This window comes from Podarcis vaucheri (assembly GCF_965113315.1).
Source record: "Podarcis vaucheri genome assembly, chromosome: 15".
NCBI classification, from domain to species: Eukaryota; Metazoa; Chordata; class Lepidosauria; order Squamata; family Lacertidae; genus Podarcis; species Podarcis vaucheri.
Window position 1 is genome coordinate 25321830 of NC_138753.1, and position 19953 is coordinate 25341782.

A 19953-nucleotide genomic window follows, 5' to 3' on the forward strand; every position below is an offset into this window, starting at 1 on the left:
GGAATGTTGGAGGGTACAGAGTTAAGTGACCTTTGAGCCTAGGAGATAAGTAACTATACAAGCTTTAGAAGACATCTATTGGGAGGTTTTTTAATGTTCAATGTTTTATGTATTTATATATGTTGGAAGCCACCCAGAGTGGTTGGGGCAACCCAAGTCAGATGGATGGGGTATTATTATTATTATTATTATTATTATTATTATTATTATTATTATTATTGAATAGGACATTCCTATTTTCATCGGAGAAATATTGGAGGGTATACATTACATAGTTTGTTCACCCATGCCTCAACACACACACCAGAACCCCTATGAAGCTATCATCTGCAAATGTGCAATGACCGTTTCAAATGTACACACTTCAGCTTAGCCACAGCTTACATGTTCAAATTGAATAGAAGCTGGTTTGACAGAAAACAAATCAATCAGCAGTATTTCTGAAGAAACGACACGATACACATGAATTATAGCTAACATTGTGTACACTTGGATTCAAACACCAGCAACATGAGCCAGAGTAAATGATTATGTGTACAAAACCCAATTGAAGCTGCTTTAGATGGACCACAAAGCATGGTTTTCAATGTAAGTATATGTCTTTGGGTGGGGTTATAGAGCAGATACTTTTTTTTACTTTTTTAAAAAAATGATATTTATTACTTTTTCAACATTTTCAACACAACACTACAAACAAAAAAGAAAAGAAAAAAAGCAATACAAATACAATACAAAAACGCTACATGGACTAACAAAACAAAGCAAAAACCAGCAAAAACAATTTAAAAACACCTCAAACATTTTCAATATCTTATATTTCATTCACTTATTTCCACCAACCTCCTCACACCTCCCTTTTTGTGTTCCACTTCTATTAATTGTTTCAGCAATTCCTTTCCATCTTACTCTGTTTTCTATCCTATAATTATCTTAACACATTCTTGCCTTATTTTTCCTTTAATTTTCTATTAATCTATTTATACTTAATTCCTTATGACATTTCTACAAAAGCCATATAACTTCATTCCAACATTTTTCTAACATTCCTTAATTTTACAATATTTCTATAAATAGTCTTTAAACTTTTTCCAATCTTCTTCCACTGACTCTTCTCCCTAGTCTCGGATCTTGCCAGTCATTTCCGCCAATTCCATATAGTCCATCAACTTCGTCTGCCATTGTCCAACACTTCAGTGCTTTCAAGAAGCAGCCATTCTCTCAACCAGCAAAAAGCAGATGGTTCACAACAAAATTTAAAGGTCTGGCAGTGCAGGTCCACCTCCTTCTTTGGCATCCATCAATATCTTAAGTTTTACTCGAGGCTTCCTGCCCTGCCAAACAAATCTAGAGACGTCCCTCTGCCACCTCCTGAAACAATCCATCCCATCCAAAACTTGCAATGTTTGAAACAAAAGCAACATCCCCGGCAACACAGCAGCCCTCATCCCCACCACAGTAACTCGGCCCAACAGTAACAACTTCTGATTTGTCCATATTTCCAAATCCCCCTTCTCTTCAATCCAACATCCTTCACAGTTATCCTTGAATAAATTCACATTTTTGGTGGTCATACTGACCCCCAAATACCTCTCTTTCTCAACCAATGTTAGTCCTGTCGCCTCCTGAAACTCTGTCAAGCTTTCCTTTTCCAGTTCAGATAGGGCTCTGGTCCTCAAATTCATCCGTTCTTCTTTAAGTTCAATCATAACGAATGTCAGCTTATGTTCATCAGGTTGTCTTTGTATGGATGGGACTCTCCTCTCCAGTTGTATTGCTTTAGATTCAGCAGCAAGGGTTTTTTCCCTGACTTCATCTGCAGTTTGCCATATCAGAGTAGATTCCTGTGTCAGTTTCTGGGTGGTTTCTGAATTGGTATTCACCTTTTGTCCCAAGTTATTTAAACTTTCTACAATTAAGTCAATTTCAATATTTGCAGCATCCATTTTCACATTTACCACGTCTGTTTTCTTGTGAAGTTGTTCCAGCGAATCGTTTATTTTCAATAATGCAGCCACTAAGGCCTCTTCTGTTGACATCCCGTCTGTTCTTTCCTTTCCGTTTGCCATAACACTTAAGAGATTCAAGGTCAATTCCAAAGTCTCACACTTTTTTATCTTGCAGCTGGAAATTCCCCTAGCCTAGCTCCTGTAAAGTAACCAATTTCAAAAGCTTCCACTATTTGTTTCTATTTGTATCGGTCAGTATGTCCTCTTTTAAACACAGTTTCAATAATCCAAAGTTAGTTTCAATTTTCAGTTACTTTCCTCCTTTTTTTTGAAAACAACCGGAGACAGTAGAAACAATGTATTCTCTTGTTTAGCTACCTGTCAATGAACGTTCTAAACACTGTCAATGGACGTTCCAAAAAAACATCAATCCTGCTAGCAGCCCGTTTCCAGGGTCAGAGCGGCGGTATTTTAACTCTCTTAACTCTCTCCTACAGGCATATTCAGTCCACCACTTCCCCCCTCGTCTCCTGTCTCCAAAAAGAGGGGGGGGTTAGTTCTTTACCGATGGAATTTTAGTCTTTTACAAAAGGCTTTCCAAGACTTTAGCTTGCAGCCTCCTTGCTTCAGTTTATCTACAAAAGGGGGAGGCGGACTTCCTGTATTGAACCTCCCCGTTTTGATGCCAGATTAAATGTTTAAAAATCCAATTCTTCCCAATTCAGCTCTACTCACGGATAATTACTTTAGAGTCAAATTGTCCACAGGAAAAAGTCAGTGCTCTCCGACAACAGCTATGCGGCTTCGCTCCGTGGAAGAAGCAGACGATTCGAAGCACCGCGCCACTCATCCCACATCGCTCCGGATCCCCGAAACCGGGTTTCCCCGCGAGTAGGGGAGGCGCAAAAGGTGCCCGCTGAATCCCACGTTCACAGGCTTCTCCCGCTTGTGATTTTTACGGGTCTCCGCCTTCGCCGTGGTGGTAAAGACCCAAATTCCCACGGGGCAAATTCCTCCCTATCAGAGGAATTCCGCCATTGCCGGAGGCACCAACCCGGAAGTCCCTACAGAGCAGATACTTACCTTCAGTGCTTTGGGGACAGGGAATGAGCAGCCGGTACTCGTATCTTGATAGAAGGGTCATGGGTGGCAACACAAACTGGCAGCCACGGACAGCAAAAATAAAGAGGTGATGGTCGCATGTGCAGGTGAGCACCATCACAGATAAATGCGCTACTTATATTGCAAAAACTGATAATCAACTCTCACGATGTTCAAGAGTGGAACTGTTGCTTGTTTCCTATCAGGCTATTGGAAAGCGGGGAAGACTCAGCCAGCTGGCCCTCAAGATTGTATTGACTGAGCATTTTGAGAATTGTTTTCCCCCCATAAAGACAGGAGCAACAGAATGTAAGCATTCTGTGAACAAACACAGGTGCCACTAAAAACACTGCGCCAAAAGAGCTCAAAATATTTGGGAGCCCAAACAAGCCAATTCCTTATTAACATTCCTGCAGCAGAAGCATCATGACTCAATGGCACAGCACCTGCTTTGAATGCAGAAGGCCCTAGTTTCAGTCCTTGGCATCTCTAGTTGAATAGGATCAGGTAGCAGGCAACGTGAAAAACCTCTGCCTCAAACCATAGGATCTAGAGAGAGCTGCCAGTTGGAACACGCCAAAGTCCTCACCTATCAGTTCCACGTCTGTGAAGGAACTCACTGCATTTCAATCATTTCCCATTGTGCTTTGTAAGCTCTGCTCTATAATTTGAAATTTGTGCGGACGTGATACAGTTGCTTAGTAATGGGATGAGAGGGCACTCCAAAGGTGCTCAGAGGCAAATTTATATTGTAGCAAACTATCCCAGGATTCAACCCTGCTAACGAAAATATTGTGCAATATCTTTATATAAATGCTGCCAAAATAAAAGAGAAACGAGAAATGGGTGCTGGGGGGGGGGTTTCAGTGTCAAGATGAGAAGTTCCAAACCAGTCTTGGCTACTCTCAGTTCCATTTTTCTCTTGCACAACAAGCACGGAATAATTTGAGCACTTGCAGAAAGATGTGAAAAGTCCGAGCCCTTGGCATCATAGCAATGAAGCCGCTTGGGCTGAGACGTGCCGTGCAGGAGAGAGAGGCAGTGCCAGGCAGGATAATTTAAAACCTTGTCCAGAAGGATGACGGATCACAGAGCCATGGCCCTGGCTGCTTCTATCTCCCTGTTTCCCTGCTACGGCTGTGAGGTGGTTTATGAATAGGTACTGGCGCAAAGCCCAAAGCAGGAAGGCACTGTTACATTCTGCCCTTGCCTGCCTACCAGTGATTACAGCATCCATCAGTGTCTGGGTAGTGCCTGGCAAAGTGTAAGAAAGATGCTGCTGCTGAGAACCACAAAGATGTCTGTCTGGGCTGCTGTTGCATCCAGGAAGACCTACACTGCTGCAACAGTAGGAGATGCAAGAGATGGTCAGGAGATGCAGGCCTGCTCGGTGCCTTAATTTAGAGATGACAAAGCAGAAGCTGCTTTTAAAAGAAGAATAGAATAATGTATGTCTGAATAAGCGTGCATAAGCGTGTTTCTGAGGGCCAGAGCTCGGCCCCAGAATCATGCAAAATAATAAGAGTGCCTCCAATCATGCAAATATTTTATTGCTACTGTTTAACTACAACCAGTCCTGCAACATTTGGCCCTAAGCTGAAGGGATTCAAGATGAGATAAATTTGCCTGGTTTGACCAACCTCTCCCGGTAGAAATTAAAGACTGGGAATGATTCCAGGGGAAGTATGTCCTGGTGTTTCCCCTGCGAACATTATTCTTGGGCTAGTCTCTGCTTTGAAAACACTGTCTCCTGATGGCATGCAGCCTGTGCACTTTTGAAAAAGATCCAACTTGCTCCAACATCCTTTTTACAGAAGCTATATCCAGATATGGCAGTTTCTACCATGGCTAAATTTGTTGTTGTTGTTGTTGTTGTTACTTGGTGCATTTTTTCTCCCAGTGATGCTTATCTTCTGCTTCTCCTAAGACTGCTTTCTCAAAACTAGGGTTCCCCTAGACATTTTTTCTGCCTGAAGCAGAGCAACAAAGGTCCTCACCGCCCCAAATCAAGGTGCACAGTACCCAAGGACTGCCAGGTTATTTTGACACCTGAAGCACAAACCCTCACAAACACCCCTCCCTGGCAGCAAAAATACAACTATAATAAATTAAATGTTGGGACAATTTGCAGCCCTTTCATAACAAACAAAATCAGCAGCCTTATATGACTGCCTCAGTACGCCTAATAGGGCCTATTAGCTGTGCTTGAAACCCACAAAAGGCCTTCACCCAGGAGTGTCCTGAGGGGCTGACATGGCTACTAGGAATCTGAGTGTCTGAGCAGTCTCCTGAGGAGGGAAATCTCAGAGGCACTGTTTGATCAGAGCTTGATCCATGTCTGTGTGCCAGGAACTGCCAGCGGGAGTCCCGCATCATGCACAGTGCTGACTGACAGTGACATCCCATCTCCATCCACGGCTTGGGGGTTTCCCAGAGACAGGGATAAATCGCCGCTGCAAGCCTGCCTACCACCTGGGCCTCCCTCCTGCCTAGAGCCCACCTGCCATGCTCCTTGAGGATGGAATTGATTGCCAGTCCTATTGACCGTGATTAATTAGTTCATTAGAACAGGAAGGGGGATTAGCAGCTGCTCTCTTCCCTGCGGTCTCACTTTCCTCCTGCCATCCGCTGTATTCACTTGGCTGGCCAAATAACCCCAGCCTTTGTGCTGCCGAGTGCTTTGCTCGTCACCCCTTTGGCTCCGGGACAACGGAGGCTTTTTGCCCGTGCGCGTGCTAAAGGGCAACATGGACGCAAGAGTTTTTTCTTCTTCGTGCAAACCAAAAAAGGAGCTTAAAAATAGAAGGCCAGGGACTCCCTCTTGCTTCTTCCGTTCAAAAATGCACAGCCCATTTCCTGGAGGCAGAATCATTGCTCTGCCTTCCAAATTTTGAATGTTCCCCTCCAGTCTGCATTGGCCTAGAAAGAAAAAATAAAACCGAAAACGCTAGAAAAGTGTGACGTTATTGCTGACAGTCCAAATGCCAATTACATGATAACACCAGCTTCACTCCTGTGCCCCTACACAAAACACCTAGTATGGTCAAAGGGATTTATATGTTTGGGCTATGTATATATTAGCAGCTTGAAACACAGCGAGGTCATTTCCGCCCACTGTGTTTTGATTTGCTTTTTTATGTTGCTGTTCACACCAGAAGGAATGTGGGGATGTCTTCGCACAACCAGTGGCGTAGCGTGGGTTGTCAGCACCTGGGGCAAGGCAAGTAATTTGCGCCCCCAAACCCGTGGATTTGCGCCCCCTAACCCGTGGATTTGCGCCCCCTAACCCTAACCCCCAGATGTTGCGCCCGGTGCGGCCGGCCCCCCCTGCACCCCCCACGCTACGCCACTGCGCACAACACCCATTACCTGATTTGTTTCCTTGCACTGAACTTCTGTTCCCCTAAAGCATTCTTTTAGAAGACATCTGCAGGCAGCTCTGTTTAGGGAAGCTTTTAATGTTTGATGTATTACAGTATCTTAATATTTTTTTGGAAGCTGCCCAGAGTGGCTGGGGAAGCCCAGCCAGATGGGCGGAGTATAAATAATAAATTATTATTATTCGTCTGTGCATATGCAATGCCTAAAATGTACACACCTCAGTTTAACCGCGGCTTCCATAGTCTAACTAGACTGAAGCTGATTTGTGGGAAAACACATCAAACAGGAGTATTTATCAAAACGCTACAGGATACAGGTGGATTGTGGCTAATGTCATGTGCACTTGGCTTCGAACGTCAAGCGATGATAGCGTGCTGGAGCCAGAGTAAGCAACAATGCACATGCAGCTTTCTATCCGCATGGTTTTGGCACTGCTGTAGCATCCTTTTCAAAGCCCCTCTCTTGTGCTCTTTCCATCGCCTAAGAGAGATGATTCTTGGGGCTTAATTGTACCAGGGCAGTTTTGAATGCCAGGGCTCTGTGCCTCCGCACAGGTGAACATGAAATAAAAAATGTAGGTGCCTCATCATGTGCAAAGTTCATTTCCCTCTCTGTTGAGTAATGGTGGCCTGCCCCAAACTATCTGGGACTAGAAGGAGGATTCAGAGATGCTGGAGAATATAGTTCACCTATCCCCTTGGGTGGTTTGGGGTGTGTGTTTTTTAGCTGAGCAAGATCACTTGCAAGGGTGCTAATTCTTTTTTTCTTTTGACTCCCTCAGTTTCCATCCTTCCTCTAATACGCGGAGGAGACCAGGGCTTTGTGGGATGCTGTTTAATCAGGAGCAAATGAATGAAGGGCAGGGACATTTGTGTGAACAGATGCTGCCGGCTGCTCTGGAAACGAGCATGGGTGCGTGCTGTAGTCAAGAGGCATCGACAACAGGACATTGCTTACCCAGAGGCCCTGCACATTGCTTAGAACTCATTTGGGGATGAAACAGAACCTAAGCAACACAGTAAGATTTTATAACCAGGGTCAAGCTGAAGATTGCAGGTTAAGTACAGTATTTCTACATCACCTGCTTTTCATGTGCTGTCAATAGTGGGGTGCTAGTGTTTTAGTACAGAAACATTGTGAAGACAAATGGAGAGTGAGAGAACCATTTTTGCAGACTTTCACTAATCAGTCCTCTGCACAATCAACACATTTTAAAAAAATAAACCCTTTTGTTTGAATTCCCCTTTCTTTTTTTCTTTCCTTTTCTAGTCTGTATCCCCAGAATTTCCAAACCAGTTTATGTGTAAGTTGTTTACTATGTAAGACATGGAACTTAACACACCTCAGTGGCTTGAAGGGAAGGCATAGGAGCCAATTCCTAGGGGTTGTGGGGGCTTTGATCCCTGCAATAAAATATTTGAGGGGGCTGGGCCCCCACAAAGTTGATGGGCATTGCCATTCAAGTGGTGTGTGCGCACCATGCCATGTGATTATGTGGGGCGGGGCTTACCTGGGCACCTGCAATATTTGATTCAAATTGGCTCCCCTGAGGGGAGGGGAGGGAGCCATGTGAAATATTCATGTTTTATATTCATGTTTCCATCAACTGTATAATAAACAAGAAGAAAAAGTGTGTGAATTGCTGTGAACCAGAAAGGCAATGTTTTGAAGACTCACCTCAACCATTAACATTAACATTCCTGATAGCTTTAGACAAGGTACTATTTTATGAGCCTCAGTCTCCACATCTGCAGTATGGGGGCAATAAGACCGACTGGCATTTGGAGCACCTGGGCAAAAAACTGTATTAATACTTCTTGGAGTAGTGGTAGTGCTAAACTCCACACACCTCACCACGAGGCACCAATATATTGCAGTATGTCTTTTCACCGGCTATAGTCATTTGGGCAAACATTCCTGCCACTTTCCTCTCCATCCTCACCCCCACACATTTTAAAATACTTCTGTGCCTAATTTGCTCACCCTCTGCTCTGCAAATTCCTCGGCCTCTGCCAGAGACCATACAGGCATCATAAATGTGGCTGTGTCTCTGTCTTGGCTCATCACTTTGTCCTACACCCTGTCCCCTGGTGAAAATGCCTTAAGCCCTGGGTGGCTGGAGTCACATTCCCCAGAAATAAATTTTTAAAAAGCATTTCGCCCTTATTGAGCACAAGGTTTGCATGGTTTGTGGGTGCTCGCGGGTAGGGTGAGGAGTGGGCGACTTTGGAGAAGAGGCCTTTCCAAATTCCCTTCCGTCTTTCCTAATGCACACTCCCTGACAGTCTCCTCAGTGCTTAAAAGAGCGTTGGAAGGGGATATTAGAGATTGCACTGCTGTTGGAGCTTCGCTCGGTGGCCTCTTCAAATATGGGGCCCAGCCTTTACTTTGTCTTATTTTGCTGGTTGCTGTCACCAGCCAGAGGTAGGCTTTGAGATTCTCCTCATTGCAAATATTCTCTGCCACATACCTTGTTGCCCCCTTAACAGACCTCCCAGTGTCCCTATTTTCCAGGGAGAGTCCTGGATCTACAGAGGCCGCTCTGGTTTCTGATTTGATCCCAGAATGACTCGCTTTTCCTTAGGACGCCCCTAATTTCATGAGAGGAATGTTGGAGGGTATGGAGTTATCAGACTCCCGAGCCATCTGAAAGCAGCTCTGTATAAGGAAGTTTTTAATGTTTAATGTTTTATTATGTTTTTATATATGTTGGAAGCCACCCAGAGTGGCTGGGGCAACTCAGTCCGATGGGTGAGGTATAAACTGTATTATTATTATTATTATTATTATTATTATTATTACCACCACTACTACTACTATTGAATAGGACGTCCCTATTTTCATCAGGCAAATTTTGGAGGGTATGAGATTAGAGAGATACCCTCAATGCAAGTATAGCAGTAAGATAGGAAATAATTGGAAAAGGTGCATGACACCATGGGATCTTTATTCCCTTTATTATCTGGAAATCCTCATTAGGCTTTCCTCTTGCGTAGTACCTTTGAGTTGCTCCTTTGCCTTCCATCAATTTTACTTCACTCTATGCTCACCTGTCACTGTGTTGGCCCTACTCTGAGACAGAATGAGGCAGCTGCTTCAGGCAGCAAATATTGAGGGGTGAGGGGTGGAGAGAGCTGTGTGTGGCCTGCCCTGCGTGCACACACAGCACACTATTCGGCTGCCCTTAGGTGCAATGGACGAAATTGTCCTGTTGCCAAAGTAAGATTTGATGACCAGCCTAGTATACTTTTGTACTTTGAATGTGGGGTAGAGGCACCATATTGTCCTTTGTTTCAGGCAGCCTCCCCTCTCCGCTCCCACCCCTTAATTTGTCAGAAACGACTGGAGATGGGTCTCAGGAGTTTAGACAACAACATTATTGTTCTCCCCTTGCTTGCATCAAGCAGAGAAGGTGGGGTGTGCCCTGATGGTGTGACTCAAGCTCCTTTTGTGTGTTGCATGTGGCTTGCCTCTGAAGGGGGTGACCGTGGTCTTGTGCTAACCCAACCTGAAAATCCAGATGTGTTTTATTTTAAACTCAGCCCTTTCCTCCACAGCTTACGTTTTCCTTCCTCTTCTCTCATTAGTCTCAGCCATCTCAGTTTCCCCACCAGCCTTCCATGCTGTATAAACAATGATCCTTGTAGCTATGGTTAATAATCCACAAATAAAGCAAGACAGAGGAAGAGGGGGCAGAGTATAACCTCTCTCACACAGTGGTTTATGAACTACATGAGTTTGTCTAATAATAGTGAAAAATAGATACTTGCCCCTGAATGCCTCGCTTCTGAACTTTCTTGAAGTTATTCAGTATAATAAACCAGAATGTTGCACCAGATAGGATTCTTGATCCAACCCAATAAGCTACTTCTATATTCTTGCTGCTACCAGAACAGTAGTTAGTCTATTGTTATTCAAGCACATACACAATACTCAAGTGTAGAGTTTTGGGCCAGCAGTTTAGAATACTAATAATAATTATTGATGTTGTTTTCAAAGTTCCTAGTCCAGGCTTCCTCAAACTCGGCCCGCCAGATGTTTTGAGACTACAGTTCCCATCATTCCTGCCTACTGGTCCTGCTAGCTAGGGATCATGGGAGTTGTAGGCCAAAAACATCTGGTGGGATGAGTTTGAGGAAGCCTGTTCTAGTCCCTAAGCATGAGAATACAGGCTTTATGTTGGTGGGTAAAGCCAGGGGAAATCCCGGAGGTCAGTCAGTAGGGGGAGAGGCTAAACAGGACACCCAATGTTTTGGGAGAGGGGGTTATGTTATTTCACCTTAACTAATAGAAGTTATGCATAATTAGCCATATCTATGCAGATTTGTGTAATATATAAAAAAATTCCTTCCTGTAGCACCTTAAAGACCAACTAAGTTAGTTCTTGGTATAAGCTTTCGTGTGCATGCACACTTCTTCAGATATCTGTAACTGTGTAATATATGTGGACTATGGAATCAAGCTTTTTCCAACCCTTCAACCTGATGCAGTATTTTGATTTCTTTTATCTTCTTGCTGCTGAAATCTCGATATTCTTTCTGCTGAAATAATGGTGCCAAAGAGTATAGCTCCTGCATAACCATATTCCGCAGTTCGAATGCACCCACTATCAGGGAAGGGTTCGGATGCAGCTAGGCAACCTGTGGCCCTCTAGCTCTCATCAGCATGGTCAATGGTCAGAGATGGATGGGAATTGTAGTCAGGGCAGAGAGAGAAAGGCTCCCGTTCCCTGGTTTAGAGGGCACACCTGTCACGAAGATAGGCAAGAATGTTACAGTATCTCACAAAGGTGAATAAAACCACACCCTCCAACATTGCTCTGATGAAAATAGGGATGTCAATAATAATAATAATATGGGGAGTTTTAAAATGTTTTATTATTATTATTATTATTATTCTACTCCGCCCATCTGACTGGATTGCCCCAGTTACTCTGGACAGCTTCCAACATGTAAATAATAATAATAATAATAATAAAACATTTTAAAACTCCCCATATAGGGCTTTCTTCAGATGACTACTAAAGGTTGCATAGTTACTTGTCTCCTTTGGCTCAGGGGTTGGATAACACCATACCCTCCAACGTTTCTCTGATGAAAATAGGGACGTCCTAAGGAGAAGTGGGGCATTCTGGGATCAAACCAGAAACCAGGATGGCTTCTGTAAATCTGGGACTGTCCCTGGAAAATAAGGACACTTTGGAGGGTCTGTAAAACAGTAACTAATAAAAAATATTTTTTTTTAAAAAAAAGGAAAAATAAATAAAGCAGTAATAGGTCGCTCTTCTCCATCCAGATACAGTTATGGGTGTGTTCACATGACCACCTTAGAGTGCAGTGAAGTTGTGTGTCCCCCCCCCCCCATGCATTTCACAGCTCTCACACAGCTTCCTTAGTGTCAGATTTGGACACCCTGCTGGGGCTGTTGACATGTCGGGAATGTCTTTACCCTATGCCAAAGTGCTTGCACCTTGGCTAGAGATGAATAAGGCGCGACTTAAGGACCCAAGTCTTAAAGACTCCAATCACTGTGAAGCTGGTTTGAGAAACAACACATCAAACTGTAGGACTTTATAACAAGGTAAAGGATACGTGTGCATTTTGTATAGCGTTGTGTGTGCACGGATTAAAAACTCAGGACTAGAAATGCAGTGAGTGCACAGTGAACAAAAATGTGAACACAGCCTCAGTCCATGCCGCCTAAACTATTTAATGATGCTATCTGCACATCCAGAGTTTTGATCTTTTGTGTTATTACTTTCACACTCGTGCAACACTGGAATAGTTCGGTCTTTCTGCATAAAGAGCAAACATGAAAGAGGAAAGACTGGCAAGGGAGCATGATAATCTGGTCTCTAATTGAACCAGTGCAGATTTCAGCAGTTATCACAGACAGGGAACTACGCTTGCTGTCAGATCAGTGGTTTTTTAATAAAGGGGGATGTAAGGGAAGAGCAGAGAGCGTATAACAATAAAGCTTTCTTCAAAACGGTCCATGTGAGACTAAAGGTAGACACGTCCTGTTCACCTTTATCCTCCTCCAATTACAGTAAATGACCAAGCTTAGCAGGTGTTGGTTTCACGGTGCAGATGGACATGGACTGAACGAAAAGTGTGATTTTAATATCAGGTTTTCATCCACATCTCTCAGAGACCTGTTAACCAGATGCTATTGAAGCCCAGTGAGATGTCTGCTGTATCTACCATCCCATTATCCCCACATGATGCTTTCTTAATAGCCTTTGTGGAGAGCTGCAGGGACGAGGAGAGGAAACAAAACAAAATGTGTAATCTGCCCCTTAATTGAAATCAAAAACAGCTCCATAACCTCTTCTCCCCACTCAATTTGCTTTGAAACAGAGGGGAAGCACTCTTTGCTGCCTGTTAAGGGTCTGGAGCGGAGCGTTGCCTAAATGTTTATAAACAGCAGTTTTGCTTCCACACAATCTTTCATTACAGCAACCCAACACTGAGGGCTGCACCAGCTACCATTTCGGTTCTGCTGCCGCTACCCCATATTGGTCAAAATGCTATTTGTGGGTGGGGCTGGGAGGAATTTGGGGGTGGGGCTCCCACTGAATCTGCCTCACCCCAGAGCTGCTTCTCCCCAGTCTCTCTGCTTGTGGAATTTTGCTGCAGCTTATTTTCTTATGTGTTTATGGGAAACGAGCCAGGGTAATAAAAATTCTGACCCAAACTTTCCCAGAGTTAAGACCTGCAAGGATCAAGGCCTGTCTCTTTGATTTAAATTTGTTAAGCCCTGCTAATAAATATGCATTTTTCTCCCCAAAGAGTTCACCCTCAGATAGTTTGAGTTCATGCTGGTTGCATGTATATATACATATCACATCAGACTGGTGTGAGTATTCTGTCAACCCATAGCACCAGCCCAAGAAATTTATAACTTCTAATTTGGCACAGGACATAGCATTCTTTTAGCACTCACGGTTGAAGAGGAATTTGAAAATTCATAAGTTTTCCATAACTTGGAAAGACTGAGATACCAGGAGGAGCTGGGACTGAGTTTCTAGCATCCCAACAACGATTTTCAAGGGCTGATTTCACAAGCTTCATTTTCACACACAGCTGCACAATGTGTGCATTTTGTAACAGAATAAGTACGTAGTGACCATGACAATATTTATTTAATATCTCTACGTAAGTTATGAGCCTTGACATCTCAACATTTTAGCCAGGAGGTTCAAATCTGTGTTCTCGGGAAATTCCAAACATGACGCATGCAAGATATATGTAAATGATAAAGATCACACTTGGCCACCATGATAACATTTCACAGTGTGTTGGCTGGCCACTCGATCTAATTTCGACTTCACTTGGGGCCTGTCCTTGGAGAAGTCCAAAGGAAGCTGACTCCTGTCTGGCAGAGCTCTGTGCTGCTCCAGGGAGCACTGAGAGTGATTGCTCCAAATGTTAGCTTCCTGCTTCACTTCCAATTAGGTCTGGAATATGCATGTTCAGATACAGGTGCAAAAACCCCCACAAGAACACCCTCCCCACACCAGAGGATGGAGATGACCACCTTGTACTATTTAGGAGCTTCCCCTGGGACATTTGACTAGCCCCTCTGAGACATAGCTGTCAACTTACAGATTTGAAAATAAGGGACCAGCAGCCTTGAAAATAAGGGACCAGCAGCCAAAATAAGGGACCTGCAGCCTCACCTGTTATAGGCACTCCGGTCTTCCTGTCCTCCTGCAGTCTGGTCAAACTCATGCTGGTAGCTTCGAGAACACTGTCCAACCAACTTTGTAACCAGAGGTTCAACTGAATAGAATCTGAATCACATGCACCACAAGGCCTATGCAGCCTCAACTTAAGATGGCTCCCCGGCCTGGCTTTGCACTGCAAAGTTTGCAGCAGCACATGCAACAAAATGCCGTCCAGCATTCAAAACCCCCCTCAGCTTGCATTAACTAGCCACACACAAGGCATGCAAGCTGCACCCCCCCCCAGTCGTTCTTAGACTCCTTATTGGGTGAGCAACGCAGCCAAGCAACACAGTTGGAGCCTCCCTCCTCAGTGCCTGGCAGGGAGGGAGGGAGAGGAGCGGCTTCCTTTGAAATTTAAGGGACATCATTTAAGGGACATTTAAGGGACATCCATCAATAAGGGACAGCAGCGGGACATGGCGCTGGAATAAGGGACTGTCCCTTCAAATAAGGGACACTTGACAGCTATGCTCTGAGAATCAGAATGCAAGGACTGATGGGACTTTACTTTGACTTGGTACAGCAAGTCTTTCATGACACGTGTCACATATTGAACCTGTACCTTATCTCCCAGACCAGGGGTAGGCAACCTAAGGCCTGTGGGCCGGAATGCAGCCCAGTCGCCTTCTAAATCTGGCCCATGGACGGTCCAGGAATCGGCATGTTTTTACTTGAACAGAATGTTCTTTTATTTAAAATGCATCTCTGGGTTATTTGTGGGGCATAGGAATTCGTTCAATTCCCCCCCCCCAAAATGTAGTCCGGCCCACCACATGGTCTGAGGGACGGTGGACCAGCCCATGGCTGGGAAAGGTTGCTGACCCCTGTCCCAGACCCTCCAGCCCTGCAGAAACCACCCACAGCCAGTTCCTTAAAATCACACACCTTTCTGATTTGCATCCTTGGCTGGGCTGGCCCTTATCCACAGACACCGGGTCTCGTCTGAACTTTTGATCTCCAGCTGTTTGAATGGGAATGAAACTGGCTGACCTTCTTCAGTCCCTAATCTGCTGTTTGTTTTGACAGCAAATTGCAGAGCTTAAACCAACGACACCAAAAGAAAAAAAAATGACAAGTGTTAAAGGCAACAGAGAGAGTCCAAATGGAGGCCGCTCCCTCTTTTGCCTTGACAAGTGTTTCCAAGAAGGTATTTGTGTTTGTAAAGGGTCCTGAAGATATGGAAAAGTTTATGCAATACTGTTATGGAAAAGTTTATGCATAGACTTGACTGTGTCATATACGGTCCCCAGTCCCCAGATCCCCACGTCTCCAACCACATCTGACTGATGCAAAACATCACACTGTGCAGTTGTGCAATCCTGTTGGTGCACCACCTGGATTCGTGCTTGGCTGTGCTGGTGTAACATCACAACTCACACACACTTTCCTGATGCAAGAGTCCATACAGCACTTGCCTTGCACAGAGACCACAAGAACCGCATTGCAGCCAAAACACAAACCAACATTTGAGCAACACAGAACTCTTGCTCAAGGAAAGATAATTTTAAAGGTTGGAAATCACTTTGAATCCTGGCCTCATAGACCTGTGTAGCTGTTCCACAGGGAGGCATTTGTGTAGTAAGTGTCAATACTTTCCTGCGCCCATTTATACGTTCATTTTCCAGTCTTTGGCAAAGGGATCTAAAACTGCTGCATGGCCAGAAGAGCACTATACATTAAAAAAAATAAAGTAAAAGATTGCAGCTGCTATCCTTTTACTGCTTTTCAGCAGCTATTCCATATTGTTGTTATTTTGCGAGCGGTAAAAATGTGTTCTCGCACAACCGGCCTACTTCAAAAACAAGCCATAATTTTTTGTGGCAAGTAAAGTGATGAGAAAGCATAGAACTGCAATTTTTTCAACACAACGTTGTAGAATCCCGCTAGACAAATCAGAATGCTCTATAAATAGCGGCCGTCAAATAACTCGCTGCACACTCTGTGCAAGCAAGGCAGTATAAGCACACTAAATCTTTACATCACACTCAAAGGACATTCTTTCCCTTAAAGAGCTCTGGGAACTGTAGGTGGTTGTTGGGAATTGTAGTCCTGTAAGGCGTAAACTGCGGTACCCAGAATGCTTAGTGGGCATTCAATTGTGTTTCAGATGTGTTTTGCACAGCCCAAATCACACAAATAAATGCTCAGTAAGCAGGTCAGCTGGACGCCAAGTCTCTCTTAAGTTTCAGGTGGTAAAGATCTTATTTCCTCCTTGTTTGGGGGCAGAATCCACTGGCTGCTGGCCTGTATTCTGCTTTCCAGCTGCTGCACCAGTCAGTCTCCCTGCTTGCGAAAGGAACATTTTGGTGCCCGCAATCTTATCTCAGCCCAGTGATGCCATTTTAAGCAACTAATCTCATTCGGAAGGGGAATTAATCATTTCTGATGATTCATCCAAACCCATTCCAATCTGAAAGAAGCAGGAAGGAAGGATGAAATGATGGTGGTGGGTCAGAATATGTTATCTCTAGAAGGGCAAGGGAGAGGGCTTCCAGAGAAAGGCAGGCTCCACTGAAACTGTGTCCCAGGGCAGGGCAAGGGAAGGGGTGTGGGTGACTAAATTGACCTTTGCATGTTTAACGTGAAGCCGCAGTTTCATTGTAAGGTGCACGTACACTTTGCATTTCTCCAGGAGCACCAGGCAGACGACCTTCCAGGAGGTGCTTATCTGCTCTTATAGCTCAGGTATTTGGGTGCTGGATTGGTATGGGTGGGACAAAGCAAACCTATTGTTTAATGAGGCCCAACTCAGTGGACCTTTTGGACTGCCAAAGCCATCTCCTCCTGCATCTCCGGAACAGAAAACATTGTAATAATGTTTACTTGATTCATTGTCTGCACTTTAACAGACTGATCTATCAAAATGTAGATAAAAGGGCACAATGTCAAAATTAACTTGCAAGTCAATAAACAAAAGCTACCACTCATTTTTCAGAGAGGCCTCTAGGGTTTATTGTTTTCTGTTCTCATTCCCAGTTGAAAGACCACTTTGAAACAAAAACAATCCCTCCCCCTTTTAAACTTAGTTGTCTACTACAGTTCTTTTTATGATTTGCTTTCTCAACTTAAAATGGTTTCCATCAATGAATTCGCCAAGGCAAGGGTTTGAATGATTTATGAGCCAATTTAAATCTCACAGTCAAGACAAGACTGGCCCTAAGCATATGTAGAGGGCCATCTCTTTACTACAGAGGACTAGTATGATGCTACAAGGTTTTTATTTCATACATGAACCCTGGGAAAGAGATGAATCAAGAAGCTGATTCTGGCAACTTCTGGGCTTCTGTCACTGCCTCCATTTTCATGGCCAAGCCCTTTATCTCTCTCCCCCCCCACCCCCACTCCAGTTTCTTCTCTTCCTTTTCCCCCTCTGTGCCCAAGACAAAAGAGCTGTACATCACTACAGAAACAAAAGATGAAGGAATCAGACTGTGGCTTAATTGTTGGGGGAAGTGAACAGAAGACACAATGAAATATGGAAGTATAGCACAGTCCTCCCAAGGATTAAGGGACCTGGCAGTTGGGGGAACTTTTTGAGCAATTTCACTTTGAGGAAAGATTGCAGCGTTTGGGACTTTTTGATTTACAGAAAAGGCAAGTAAGAGGGACATGGCAGAAGTGTATACAATTATCCATAGCATGGAGAAGACATGGACAGAGAAAAGCTTTCCACCCTCTCTCTAGAGGGAGAACTAGAACACTCGAACACTAATGGAGCTGAATGTTGGGGAATTCAGAACAGATGAAAGAAAGTATCCATGTAGTGCATTGTTAAACTATGGAACTCACTCCCAAAGGAGGCAATCACAGCCGCCAACTCTAAAAGGTAAAGGTAAAGGGACCCCATTAGGTCCAGTCATGACCGACTCTGGGGTTGCGGCGCTCATCTTGCTTTATTGGCCGAGGGAGCCAGCGTACAGCTTCCAGGTCATGTGGCCAGCTTGACTAAGCCACTTCTGGCGAACCAGAGCAGCGCATGGAAATGCCGTTTACCTGGAGCGGTACCTATTTATCTACTTGCACTTTGACGTACTTTCGAACTGCTAGGTTGGCAGGAGCAGGGACCAAGCAATGGGCGCTCACCCCAACCTTCTGATCGGCAAGTCCTAGGCTCTGTGGTTTAACCCACAGCGCCACCCACATCCCCACTAGCGATAATGGCTGTCTGCTAATTCCACTGCCAGAGGGATTGTGCCTCTGAGTTCCAGTTACTGGGGATCCTAAGTGCTGCTTCCATGTCCATCTTGCAGGCTTCTTACAGGTATCTGGTTGGCCACTGTGAGAACAGGATGCTGGGCCAGATAAGCGAACGTCAAGATTACTTGGCTTCAAACACCAGCAGTAGGAGCACACTGGAGTCAGAACAAATAGTAATGTGTTTGCAGCCATATTCATCTAGCTAGGAAAGCTTTCCGTAAGAACTTAAAAAGACCCTCTTGGGTCAGGCCAATAGCCCAGGCATAGGCAAATTCCGGCCCTCCAGATGTTTGGGACTACAATTCCCATCATCCCTGATCGCTGTTAGCTAGGGATGATGGGAATTGTAGTCCCAAACAACTGGAGGGCCGGTGTTTGCCTATGCCTGCAAAAGCCTATCTAGTCCAGCATCCTCTTCTCACACTGGCCAACTAGATGCCTGTGAGAAACCCCTAAGCAGGACCTGAGCACATGAGTCCTCTTCCCTTCCTGTGAATTGCAGCAATTGCTGCCTTCAACTGTGGAGGCAGAGCACAGCCATCAACAGTCTCTGTGAATTTGTCCAGTCCTCTTTTAAAGCCATCTAGGATGGTAGCCACCAGGGATGCGGATGGTGCTGTAGGTTAAACCAGAGCCTAGGACTTGCTGATCAGAAGGTCGAATCCCTGCGACGGGGTGAGCTCCCATTGCTCAGTCCCTGCTCCTGCCAACCTAGCAGTTCGAAAGCACATCAAAGTGCAAGTAGATAAATAGGTACCACTCCAGCGGGAAGGTAAACGGTGTTTCTGTGCACTGCTCTGGTTCGCCAGAAGCGGCTTAGTCATGCTGGCCACATGACCCGGAAGCTGTACGCCGGCTCCCTCGGCCAATAAAGCGAGATGAGCGCCGCAACCCCAGAGTCAGCCACGACTGGACTAATGGTCAGGAGTCCCTTTACCTTTAGGATGGTAGCCATCCCTATGGGAGATGGGCAACGACAAGGAAAGACAGGCCGCAAGAGATCACGCTGGGCACATTTAGTGGCCACTGCTGTGACGGGTGCTGATAGAAGGGGCAGAGATTCAGCAGGCTATTGGGAAAGCCTCTCTGTGGTTCTTTTCTTGAGCTCAAGGGCTGCCTCCTTTCCCGGCCAATGCTGTGATAGTCAGCGTGTGATACCCCTGAGAGGTTTGAATGGACCACTCTGGTTCCAGTGGAAACAGGCCAGTCCTGCCCACGCCTGCTTTGAAGGGCTCGCTAAAGAGGCAGGCTCCGAGGGGCTCCTCCTGGACAGTGGAAGCCTTGTCTAAGCCTCTCAGCGCACGCAAGAGCCTCCCGCCGCCGCCGCCTGGTTTCTGGCCTCCCCCTCTGCCTTACGGGACAGATAACGGCTTTCCCACAGCTGCCACACTAGGCATGACCCAACAGCTGCACAGGCTGGCTAAGGAGTTTGGGGAGGGCCGAGGCTGCCACTTTTGTGCTATGCCTCATTTCACACTGGAAGGACAGGAAGGCGCAAGGCAAACTTTCTCTCCCCTTCCACCCCGCAGAGCTATTGTGCCCACCCGTTTCCAATCTGGAATCTGTGTGTCAGGGGAAGAGAGAGAGAGAAAGACAAGA